General features: G+C 42.4%; 1 protein-coding gene across 2 annotated transcripts in view; it reads left to right on the forward strand.

Annotated features, from left to right (window-relative positions):
- dhx37 (DEAH (Asp-Glu-Ala-His) box polypeptide 37) overlaps window positions 1–12306 on the forward strand; it is a 115727-nt gene that overhangs the window by 42305 nt on the left and 61116 nt on the right. The gene's annotated exons all lie outside the window — the stretch shown is intronic.

Here is a 12306-nt window from a genome sequence, read left to right on the forward strand (position 1 = left end):
AAGTAAATTTCTGAGTGGATAGTATCTCCATCCTTGATTTTTGTATGCTGCATAAATGGGAATAAAAAATATATATATATTTTGAGAGGTAAAATCGACTGCAAAGTTGGCATTCAAGCTGCCCCGCTGAGCCAGCCAGCCCTGAGTGCATGACGTCACAGCGGAAACCGGTTTTAAGACTGAGGCCTTTGACAGCTACAGACCAAAGTCATATAAATAAAACTTTATGGTGAAAGTAAGAAATACCATTACCGACTTGCTCAACTAAGACTGATTTGACTTCATCGATTGTGGGTTCACTCTCATTAGAACAGGATAGGTTTTAGAACTTGTGCAATATACATGTACATGCATGCATTTTCACTAATAAAACGTAAAAGGCTAATTAAATAATCAGATGAACTGAGACGATCACATTCTGAAGCAAATTAAATAATCTTATACAGGTAACTTAAACACACAATACATGTATTAATCTAAATACAGGTAAACAACGAGTGTTGTTTTTGTATCCAAATGAGAGTCGCATCTTACCCCTCCGTGTTCTCGCTTCTTGAAGGCCGACCTTGTGGCCGATTTGTTTTTAAACAATCTGACTTTCGTTCAGTTTTCCGTTCATTCGCTTCTTCCACATAAGGGCGAGATATTGCTGCTGAGGTAAGCGTATCCAGTGGAGAAATCAGACGGCTGGTCCACTCATTCTCCGTTTTCTCCATACTGATTACTTCGCCATTACTGCTTGGCTCAGGCAATTACTAAAACCCGGGACAGGACCTCACCGGTTTTTAGCAACAGCTGCGGGGAGGTCACTGCCTGAGTGATGTGTCCCGTTCTGTACCGGGTTTTAGCAACAACCCTCGGCTCACACTCCGGGAGAACTGGTGCAACTGAACTTGCTTTCCTTTTCTTGTAGTTTTCTTTTTCTTTAATTGTTGATACCGCACCGTCTTTCAATACGGGCTTATAGCCAACGCTTCTCAACAGATCAGAGGTCTCGTACGAGTCCTCAGTAAAATGAGCAGAGCAGAGGAGAGGCCATGTCATAGGCGCCCAATGTGCTCGTGAACTAATCACAAAACGCGTCCAAATCTTTGCAGTTTGAACATTCTTGGGCCATGAATGCAACATAAATCCACCTTTTATCGTGTTGCTGGACCTGCCAGCAACACATCTACATGGCATGGTGATAAATTGGCTCAGAATGGAGGATTGGGGTTGCAGTCAGCTCTGTGTTATAGTATAGCAGAAGTGGCAATGAGACCGATGGACTTCCTGCTGTGACGTCATGGACGTCAAGGTCATTCACTCAGGCCGCTACCTATATGAATCACTTTAATTGTAAAAATTACTATATTAGATTTATTATTAACGCTTAAAACTATTCCTCTGCCATTCTTGAGGTCTCAAGGCATTTATAAACAAAAAGTGAGGCCATGGTTCTGCGTATCTCCTAAGGTTATTTTAACATGGAATCATTCAAAAAAAGATATTAGGACTCCCTTTAGCCTTCACTTCAACAGAAAACTTGATTTTCAATTGAACAGAGTTGAGAAGAGTGTTGGAACAACCAACAGTGGAGGAATCCTGTTTTCCTGTCGATTTACAAACCAAGCAAAGAATGACGCTGCATTTTACATCATGCCTTAGCTACGGGGACTCGACTTGCCACCCCCCCCCCCCCGAAACTGGGCTCCCTTCATTTCCTTGCCGGCTGACAGCATTTTCACTTTGGCAGGGGTTTTTATTTATTTTTTATTTTTTTATTAAAACCGACCCCTCCAGGGTTTTTTCTAGAAAAATTTAGTATGAGGGCGCTCACCATGGCGAGGGAGCGAAGCGGGGGGGAGATGGTGCCGGTTGTCCCCCCCCCCCCCCCCCCCCCCCCCCCGCCGTGCAAAGCCTTTGAAAAATGCTCCAATGGGACATTCTGAGGCTATCTGAGAGGGAAATTGTAACAAATTGTCTGTCAACATTGAAAAAGAAAGAAGTAATCATCTTCTGCCCCGGACAGTCTTTGGCTTTCTTCCGCTTCGTGCCACGGGATGACATCTTTAAATGCCCAAGTGTCAACAAAAACAACTCGCGAACTCCTGTCAAAAGCTCCCGCGCTGGTGGGTGAAAGGTCATTCAGTCTCGAGAAATCTCGCTCTACAAGTCAGCTGACCTTGTATGTAACCCATGTCAAATCTCGCGAGAGCAGCCGCGACAAGTAAACAACATGGCGCCTCAGTCTGGAAAACGCCAATTCGGATTGTTTTTGCACCGTCTGGCGGTGTATCTACTATGATTGGAATATTTTTGGAGCAATTATGTATTTGATGATCAGACACATTGTCACGTGGTGTTGCTGGGATGTTTTCACGGAGTCGGTAAGGGGGCGCACGCCGAGAGTAAGAGGGCGCAGTGCCCCTGTTCCCCCGTTTTAGACGAAAGCCTGCCCTCTATTACTGACGCTGTCTGATGTGCTAGGGAATGGTAGGGGCTCTGAGTGTACCTCCCTCATGGCTGTTTTGGCCCTTAAATCATCTTCAGTGCTTGAAGAAGCCTGTCCAAAAAACTTCAACTTGGACTGTACCATTGTTTGATTCATGCAGAGATAATTACACCACCCCACCAGGCAGATTAAGACGCATCGGAATTGGTCAGAAGCTTGGTGCTCATCTGGTCCTGATGTGTAGTCGATTTTTTATTGGTCACAAGCACGTGCTCATTGTTTACACTCTGGCTTTTCTAGAAAGGGATTTCTAGAAAAGATGACTGATGATAAATGTATTCATCACTGGGACGACTGCTAGTAATTTTCTCTTCGTCACCGATGGATTATGTTTGTCAACGACGAGTGCTAGCGTGAACTAACTCTCTCTCTGTATCACTCACTCTCGGACACAAACAGTGGTTTGTTTGTTTTTTTTCTTTTTTCCAGCACACACACACTTTGCATTTCCATTCATTTATACAGCATGCTTGAACTGTGTAATCCGTTAAAATGACACCCCACCATGCTATAAATGACATACAGTTGTGCCTTTAGGTTATGAGCGCTTTTATCCAGATATGTACAGTGTAGCCCTCATTTCTTTTATTAATCAGAAATAAACAAAGTTAGTGGAGCCTATTTATTTATTTATTTATTTTTAGAGAGTTAGTTAATATACAAGCTAACTGCTGAAGTTATAGGTAAAAAATAAAGTACAACCCCAAATCAGAAGTTGGAATAGTACGAGGTGTGTCAGAAAAGAAACAGGACTGGGGTCTCAAAAAAAAATTGTCAAATCCAAACTACAAACAAGTTTTCTCCTTCGAAATAATCCCCCTTGAGTCTAACGCACTTTCCCATCCTTCTCCACCACGCCTCCATGCACTCCTGGAAGGATTCTCTGCAGTTCTGTCGTCACGGCCCTCTTGTTGGCTTCCATGTTTGGAAAATGGGTCCCCTTGATGACCCCCTTGAGCTTGGGGAAAAGGAAAAAAAAAATCACACAGAGCCAGGTCGGGTTTGTAGGGAGGTTACTTCAGCTCAGCGATGTTGTTCTCGGCAAGGAACTGCCAGATGCTCAGGGCGTTGTGAGCCGGTGCGTTGTCGTGGTGAAGCAGTCACGAGTTGTCCTGCCACAACTCTTGCCTCTTCTTGCGCACTGAACAAAGCAAACGCCGCAGGATCTCTTTGTAGATATGCTGGTTGATCGTCTGGCCCTGTGGCAAGAACTCTATGTGGACAATGCCCCTCACATCGAAGAAGCACACCAAGTCCTGTTACTTTTCTGACGCACCTCATATGTGACTTGCAAAAAAAACAGTGACCTTGTAAACTTATTTTTTTTAACTTGTATTTCATTGCAGACAGAACCAAAGTTATTTCATGTTTTGTCTGGTAACTTCATTTTCATTTGTTAATATACATCCATTCCTGCATTTCAGGCCTGCAGCACATTCCAAAAAAGTTGGGACTGGGGCAATTTAGTGGTAATAATGACGTAAAACAATTAAATAATGACTGTGATTTGAAACGGGTGATGTCAAAAGGTGATTTGAGAGGAAAGGCACAGTCTTTGATGCGCAAAGATGGGCCAAGGATCTCGGATGCATGAGAAAATTGAAAAGTTTAAAAACATTATGGTGCATAATATCATTTCAAGGTGAACACTCATCATCTCCAATGCCTCAGACGGCACTGTATCAAAAACAGTCATTCATCTATAGCTGATATAAATCACATGGGGTCGGGATTACTTTGGCAAACCTTTGACAAGCTACAATAGAGTTACAGCCATAAATGCCAGTTAAAACTTAACCGTGCAGAATGGAAGCCTTATGTTGACTGTGTCCAGAAGCGCCATTGATTGCTCTGTGCTCAGAGCCATCTAGGATGGACCATCACGCAGTGGAAACGTGCATCATGGTCAGCCGAATCAGTGTTGCAGGTCTTTTGAAGGAATGGACGTTGTCTGCTACAGACCAAATATGAAAAGGAACATCCAGACTGTTAGCAGCAGCAGCAAGTCCAAAAGCCAGGGTCTGTCATGGTATGGGGTTGTCAATGGTGTTGGAAAGGGTATCTTACACTTCGGTGATGGAGCATTAATGCAGAAATGTACATTGAGATTTTGGAGCAACATATGCTGCCTTCAAGACGACATCTTTTCAGGGATATTTCAACAAAACAGTGCAAAACTACATTTTGCACACATTACAAAGGCATGGCTACGGAAGAAGAGGGTGCCTGTCCGCTCTGGCCCCAGTAGAGAATGTGTGGCAAATTTTGAAACGGAAAAAATGGCGACGATGACCCTGTACTGTTGCACACCCTTGAAGTATATGTAATGCTTTTAAAATGAATATCATGAGTAATTACCAAAATGAGTTAATAAAGCAGGGGGAGAATAATGTAAATTATTTATCATCAAGCACTAAAATATCAATAAATCGCAGCTTCCGGATCCTGGAAAAGGCAGCCTTGCCTCAGGGCTAATCTCATACGACGTCACACGTATCTGGGTCATTTCGGTTCATCTGACTCCGTGCTTGTTTACTCACTGAGATTGGATATTGTTGTTGGAATCTTGCAAAAATAACGATGGGAAAGCGCTGCATTGTGTTTGGATGTTCAAATCCATATACAACAGGACATTCAGTTCACAAATTTCTGAGAATTTACACTAATCTAAAGCGGCAGTGGGTGAGGTCTGTGTAAACGAAGCAGGTAGATTTCGTGTCCCCTACTAATAATAAATCTGATTCATCAAGTGTTCACCACCACCAGAACGACCACATGGGGATTATTGGAGCAAAAAAGAAACCCATTTTTTCATCTTTGACATTTGGACAGTTTGTCAATTCCCCTATTAACACACCACACACACAGGCACTAAATGCAGGATTATGAGCACCATTTACACACTCGCGACATCAGATCTGATCATATCTGATGCACTTTAACAGGAAGAAAAATGCACACGCGCAATCATTATTAATTATTAACTGAAACGTGTTAAATGCTCTTGGACTGGAATATTGCAAGACTTGATTTGTTTTTAGTTTTGTTTAGGAAAACATGATGAAGGGTAACCACCATGTTCTGCACATCCTTCTTTCCTTCCTTCCTTCCACGAAGGAAGACTGTTGTGAACTGGCAGTTTCTCATCTTAGGGGCTCCAAAAGATAACCGTTTGCTCCGAAATATCCTTGTATAAGAATCCTAATCACTACTGGGATTCCATGTCGAGACTGTTCTAACCACTGCTGCGCACATGAACGAAATTGATACCTGGATTTTTACACGTGTGATGTCACGCACCCCTTCAGGATCTTCCAGATGAGTCCCGGCAGATTCCATGAAAATCGGCTGATCTTATTGATTTTCCATTAATTTACGGCCTTTTGGATCATCTATGGTTCAAAAACACATGGTCGATCAACATAATGATTATTGCTTTCTGCAAGGAAAAAAGTGGGGTTTAGAGGCATTACATACACCTTTAAGACCTGTTTGCAGGAAAAATGCAGCAAAATAACACCTGAAATGCTTCACCACTTGGTGTCCAGTCCCTTAACATCTTTTAAGTGTTGTGAAAAGGAGTGGCATCATTACAAAGTGGTAAATGCTTTACCATCCCATCCATCCATCATCTGTAGCTGCTTATCCTGCTCTACAGGGTCGCAGGCAAGCTGGAGCCTATCCCAGCTGACTATGGGCGAGAGGCGGGGTACACCCTGGACAAATCACCAGGTCGTCGCAGGGCTGATACAGAGACAAACAACCATTCACACTCACACCTATAGTCAATTTAGACCCACCAATTAGCCTAACCTGCATGTCTTTGGACTGTGGGCGAAACTGGAGCACCCGGAGGAAACCCACACAGACACGGGGAGAACATGCAAACTCCACACAGAAAGGCCCTTGCCAGCTGCTGGGCTCAAACCCAGGACCTTCTTGCTGTGAGGCGACAGTGCTAACCAGTACACCACCGTGTTGCCGCTTTACCATCCCAACTTTTTTTTATTATTATTATTATTATTATATAAATGTGTTGCAAGAATCAAAATTGAGAAGTGTTTATTTTGGGGAAAAAAAATTCATGATTTAAAATGTCAAATAATGTTCTTTTGTATTGTTTTGAGTGCAGTAGAGGTCAAAGATATTTACAACCCCATTTCCAGAAAAGTTGGGATATTTTCCAAACTGCAGTAAAAACAAATGTGTGATTTGTATGAACCTTTTATTTAACTGACAATAGTACAAATAAAACACATTTTCAATAGTTTTACTGACCAACTTAATTGTATTTTGTAAATATAAATGAAGTTAGAATTTAATGCCTGCAACACACACAAATTGGGACAGAGACATTACCATTGTATTACATCACCTTTCCTTTAATAACACTTTTTAATCATATTAGATCTGAAGATACTAATTGTTGCAGTTTTGCAATTGCAATTTTTTCCCTTCTTGCTTGATACGGTACAGGACTTCAGCTGCTCAACAGTCTGTGGTCACTGTTGTCCGATTCTCCTCTTAATGATGCCACATACGTTCTCAATAGGAAACAACAGATCTGGTCTGGCAGGAGGCCAGTCAAGCACATGCACTCTGTCTACGAAACCACGCTGTTGTAGCCTGTGCAGAATGAGGCCTGGCATTGTCCTGCTCAAATCAGCATGGACTTCCTGGGAAGAGACATTTCCTTGACAAACGTCAATCTAAGATGCCCCAATATATCGGTGGTACCTTCACATACATGCAGCTCGCCCATGCCATGGGCATTGATGCCCCCCATACCATCACAGATGCTGGATTTTGTACTTTTCTCTGATGACAAACTGGATGGTCATGTTCACCTTTGGCACTGAGAACTCAACATCTGGTTTTCCTGAAAACAAGCTGAAATGTGGACTCATCTGATCGCAGCACGTTTCCACTGTCTTTCAGTCCATCTGAGATCAGCTCGGGCCCAGGGAAATCGGTGGCCTTTCTGCATAGAACTGATGAATGGCTTCCTCCTTGTGTAATAGTTTTATGTTGCATTTCTGGATGCAGTGGCGGACTGTGTTAAGTGACAACAGTTTTCCAAAGTACTCCCGAGCCCGTATGGCTATATTTGTCACGTTAGCATGATGGTTTCTCGGACAGTGCTGCCTGAGGGCTTGACAGTCACGCACATTCAACAGTAGTTTCCGACATTGTTGTTCATGCGCTGAGATGTCTCAGAATTCCCTGAATCTTTTCACAATATTATGTACTGCAGATTTTGAAAGACCTAAAAACTTGCATTGAGATGTTTTTTGAATTAACTAGCAATTCTCTCATAAATTTTGGCACAAAAGATTGAGCCACAACCCATCGTTGCTTGCAAAGACTAAGCCTTTGGTGCTGCTCCTTTTATACCCAATCATGATGGTAATTAACCTGCTTATTGTGGAATCTTCCAATTGCTGTTACTTGAATATCCTATGAATTTCAGTCTCATTGTGCCTCTGTCACCTTTTTTTTTTTTTTTTTTTGTGTGTGTATTTTGCAGGCATCAAATTCTATCTTTGTATTTTCAAAATACGATTAAATTGGTCAGTACAATTTACTGAATTTTTTTTTTCTTTAACTTTTGTCAGTTAAATGTTCATGCGAATTAACATCACATTTTTGTTTTTCTTACATTTTAGAAAATATCCCAACTTTTCTGTAAATGGGGTTGTACAAATAATTGTTTTTTTCATTTCAACATACTGTCCCAACATTTTCTGATTTGGGGTTGTACAGGTATGCGTCAACTTACGACTGCGTTTGGTTACGACTGACCGGTCGTAAACCGATCTGGTCGTAAGTTGGCCTATGTTAAATGAACATAAGTATATTGTGATGTGTAATGATATTGTAATCATCTTAAAGTCTTATTTTATTAGGGCCCGAGCCCTATGGGCGAAGGCCCTATTGTTCTTGTAAGAGTTCACTATTATTATTCTTCTTCCGTCTTCTTCTTCTTCTTCTTCTTCTTCTTCCGTCTTCTTCTTCTTCTTCTTCTTTATTTTTCTCCGCTGTTGGGCCATTTTCGGGGCACTTGCCATGGGCGAAAACGCACGAAATTTGGCACCAGTTCCGAGAATTGCCACCGCTACTCAGAACCAGAAGCCCAAACTTGGCCGGGGCTCCGGGCCTCTATAGCGCCCCCTAAGTCGTTGTGATTTTGGCCTCCCGCATTAAGGTGCCTGGGTGCCATGTAGTTTGTAGTAGTGGCATGCCATTTGGTACGCATATGTATCTCACTAAGCCGGACAAAAATGTAATGCCAATGCATTAGCCACGCCCAACAGGAAGTGAGGTAATTTCACTTTTGTGCAAAATGCATGGCCACGAAGACGGCGCAACTCCTCCTAGACCGTTCATAGGAATGTCACCAAAATTGATCCACTTCATCTACAGACATGGCTGACAAAAGTTACTAAATAAGTTTCACGTAGGATAAACCGTTCAGAAGTTATACGTCAATCAATTTTCTATGCAAAATTTTACATGCTTAAAAATTCATTACAAATCTTCTGATTGCTCAAAACTGCTCATACTTCACACGCAAATCACTCATTGGGCTTCTGACATGTTACCCAATTTCTGTGATTTTTCGCCACTGGGGGTGCTATTTTTGGGCAAAAATTCCAATCTTTCCTCAAATTTGGTCAAACTTCACGGCCACCCTCTTACTACCTCCCATGTCATGTATACCACATTTCGGAAATTTTCGTCCATGGGGGGCGCTGTTTTTGGCCGACGCAATTGCTCCAAAACGGGTTTTTGGTAAATAATTCCATAATGCTTTTCCTTCACACCACTTCCTTGTGATAGTACGTTGCTGTTGTAGACACTTATTTTTCCAACTCATAATCGCTCATGTACAGCATAGCGCCACCTACTGACATGGGAAAAACCAAAAAATTTATTCTTCAAAAATCTATATCTCATCTTCTATTTACTCAATTGTCATCAAACTTCATACGCAAACTCTTCATAGCTCACCTGACATCTACACCAAATTTTGTGCACTTTCGCCCCTGGGGGTGCTGGTTATGGCAAAAATGATATTGCAGCTTCTGATCTGTCAAACTTGCCAAGCAAACTCTTTACAAGACCCTTATTGGGGCGCTTGCCATGGTCGACTACGCACGAAATTTGGCTCCTTTTTCTTAGACTGCCACCGCTACTGAAAGCCAGAAGCCCAGATCCAGGCGGGCCTCAGGGCCTCTATAGCGCCCCCTAACTCGTTGTGATTTTGGCCTCCCGCATTAAGGTGCCTGGTTGCCATGTAGTTTGTAGTAGTGGCATGCCATTTGGTATGCATATGTATCTCACTAAGCCGGACAAAAATGTATTGCCAATGCATTAGCCACGCCCAACAGGAAGTGAGGTAATTTCACTTTTGTGCGAAATGCATGGCCACAAACACGGCGCAACTCCTCCTAGACCGTTCATAGGAATGTCACCAAAATTGATACACATGATCTACAGACATGGCTGACAAAAGTTTCTAAATACTTTTCACGTGGCATAAATCGTTCAGAAGTTATACGTCAATCAATTTTCACTGCAAAATTTTACATGCTTAAAAATTCATAACAGATCTTCTAATTGCTCAAAACTGCTCATACTTCACACGCAAATCACTCATTGGGCTTCTGAAATGTTACCCAATTTCTGTGATATTTCGCCACTGGGGGCGCTATTTTTGGGCAAAAAATCCAATCTTTCCTCAAATTTGGTCAAACTTCACGGCCACCCTCTTACTACCTCCCATGTCATGTATACCACATTTTGGGAATTTTCGTCCACGGGGGGGCGCTGTTTTTGGCCGACGCATTTGCTCCAAAACGGGTTTTTGGTAAATAATTCCATAATGCTTTTCCTTCACACCACTTCCTTGTGATAGTGCGTTGCTGTTGTAGACACTTATTTCTCCAACTCATAATCGCTCATGTACAGCATAGCGCCACCTACTGACATGGGAAATACCAAAAAATTTATTCTTCAAAAATCTATATCTCATCTTCTATTTACTCAATTGTCATCAAACTTCATACGCAAACTCTTCATAGCTCACCTGACATGTACGCCAAATTTTGTGCACTTTCGCCCCTGGGGGTTATTATTAGGGCCCGAGCCCTATGGGCGAAGGCCCTATTGTTCTTGTAAGAGTTCACTATTATTATTCTTCCGTCTTCTTCTTCTTCTTCCGTCTTCTTCTTCTTCTTTATTTTTCTCCGCTGTTGGGCCATTTTCGGGGCGCTTGCCATGGGCGAAAACGCACGAAATTTGGCACCAGTTCCGAGAATTGCCACCGCTACTCAGAACCAGAAGCCCAAACTTGGCCGGGGCTCAGGGCCTCTATAGCGCCCCCTAAGTCATTGTGATTTTGGCCTCCCGCATTACGGTGCCTGGGTGCCATGTAGTCTGTAGTAGTGGCATGCCATTTGGTACGCATATGTATCTCACTAAGCCGGACAAAAATGTCATGCCAATGCATTAGCCACGCCCAACAGGAAGTGAGGTAATTTCACTTTTGTGCGAAATGCATGGCCACGAAGACGGCGCAACTCCTCCTAGACCGTTCATAGGAATGTCACCAAAATTGATACACGTCATCTACAGACATGGCTGACAAAAGTTACTAAATACGTTTCACGTAGGATTAACCGTTCAGAAGTTATACGTCAATCAATTTTCGATGCAAAATTTTACATGCTTAAAAATTCATAACAAATCTTCTGATTGCTCAAAACTGCTCATACTTCACACGCAGATCACTCATTGGGCTTCTGACATGTTACCCAATTTCTGTGATATTTCGCCACTGGGGGCGCTATTTTTGGGCAAAAATTCCAATCTTTCCTCAAATTTGGCCACACTTCACGGCCACCCTCTTACTACCTCCAATGTCATGTATACCACGTTTTGGAAATTTTCGTCCATGGGGGGGTGCTGTTTTTGGCCGACGCAATTGCTCCAAAACGGGTTTTTGGTAAATTATTCCATAATGCTTTTCCTTCACACCACTACCTTGTGATAGTACGTTGCTGTTGTAGACACTTATTTTTCCAACTCATCATCGCTCATGTACAACATAGCGCCACCTACTGACATGGGAAAAACCAAAAAATTTATTCTTCAAAAATCTATATCTCATCTTCTATTTACTCAATTGTCATCAAACTTCATACGCAAACTCTTCATAGCTCACCTGACATATACGCCAAATTTTGTGCACTTTCGCCACTGGGGGCGCTATTTTTGGGCAAAAAATCCAATCTTTCCTCAAATTTGGTCAAACTTCACGGCCACCCTCTTCCCACCTCCCATGTCATGTATACCACATTTTGGGAATTTTCGTCCATGGGGGGCGCTGTTTTTGGCCGACGCAATTGCTCCAAAACGGGTTTTTGGTAAATAATTCCATTATGCTTTTCCTTCACACCACTACCTTGTGAAAGTAGGTTGCTGTTGTAGACACTTATTTTTCCAACTCATTATCGCTCATGTACAGCATAGCGCCACCTACTGACATGGGAAAAACCAAAAAATTTATTCTTCAAAAATCTATATCTCATCTTCTATTTACTCAATTGTCATCAAACTTCATACACAAACTCTTCATAGCTCACCTGACATATACGCCAAATTTTGTGCAGTTTCGCCCCTGGGGGTGCTGGTTATGGCAAAAATGATATTGCAGCTTCTGATTTGTCAAACTTGGCAAGCAAACTCTTTGCAAGACCCTTATTGGGGCGCTTGCCATGGTCGACAACGCACGAACTTTGGCTCCTTTT

The sequence above is a fragment of the Neoarius graeffei genome, chromosome 10, assembly GCF_027579695.1.
Source record: "Neoarius graeffei isolate fNeoGra1 chromosome 10, fNeoGra1.pri, whole genome shotgun sequence".
Lineage (NCBI taxonomy): Eukaryota > Metazoa > Chordata > Actinopteri > Siluriformes > Ariidae > Neoarius > Neoarius graeffei.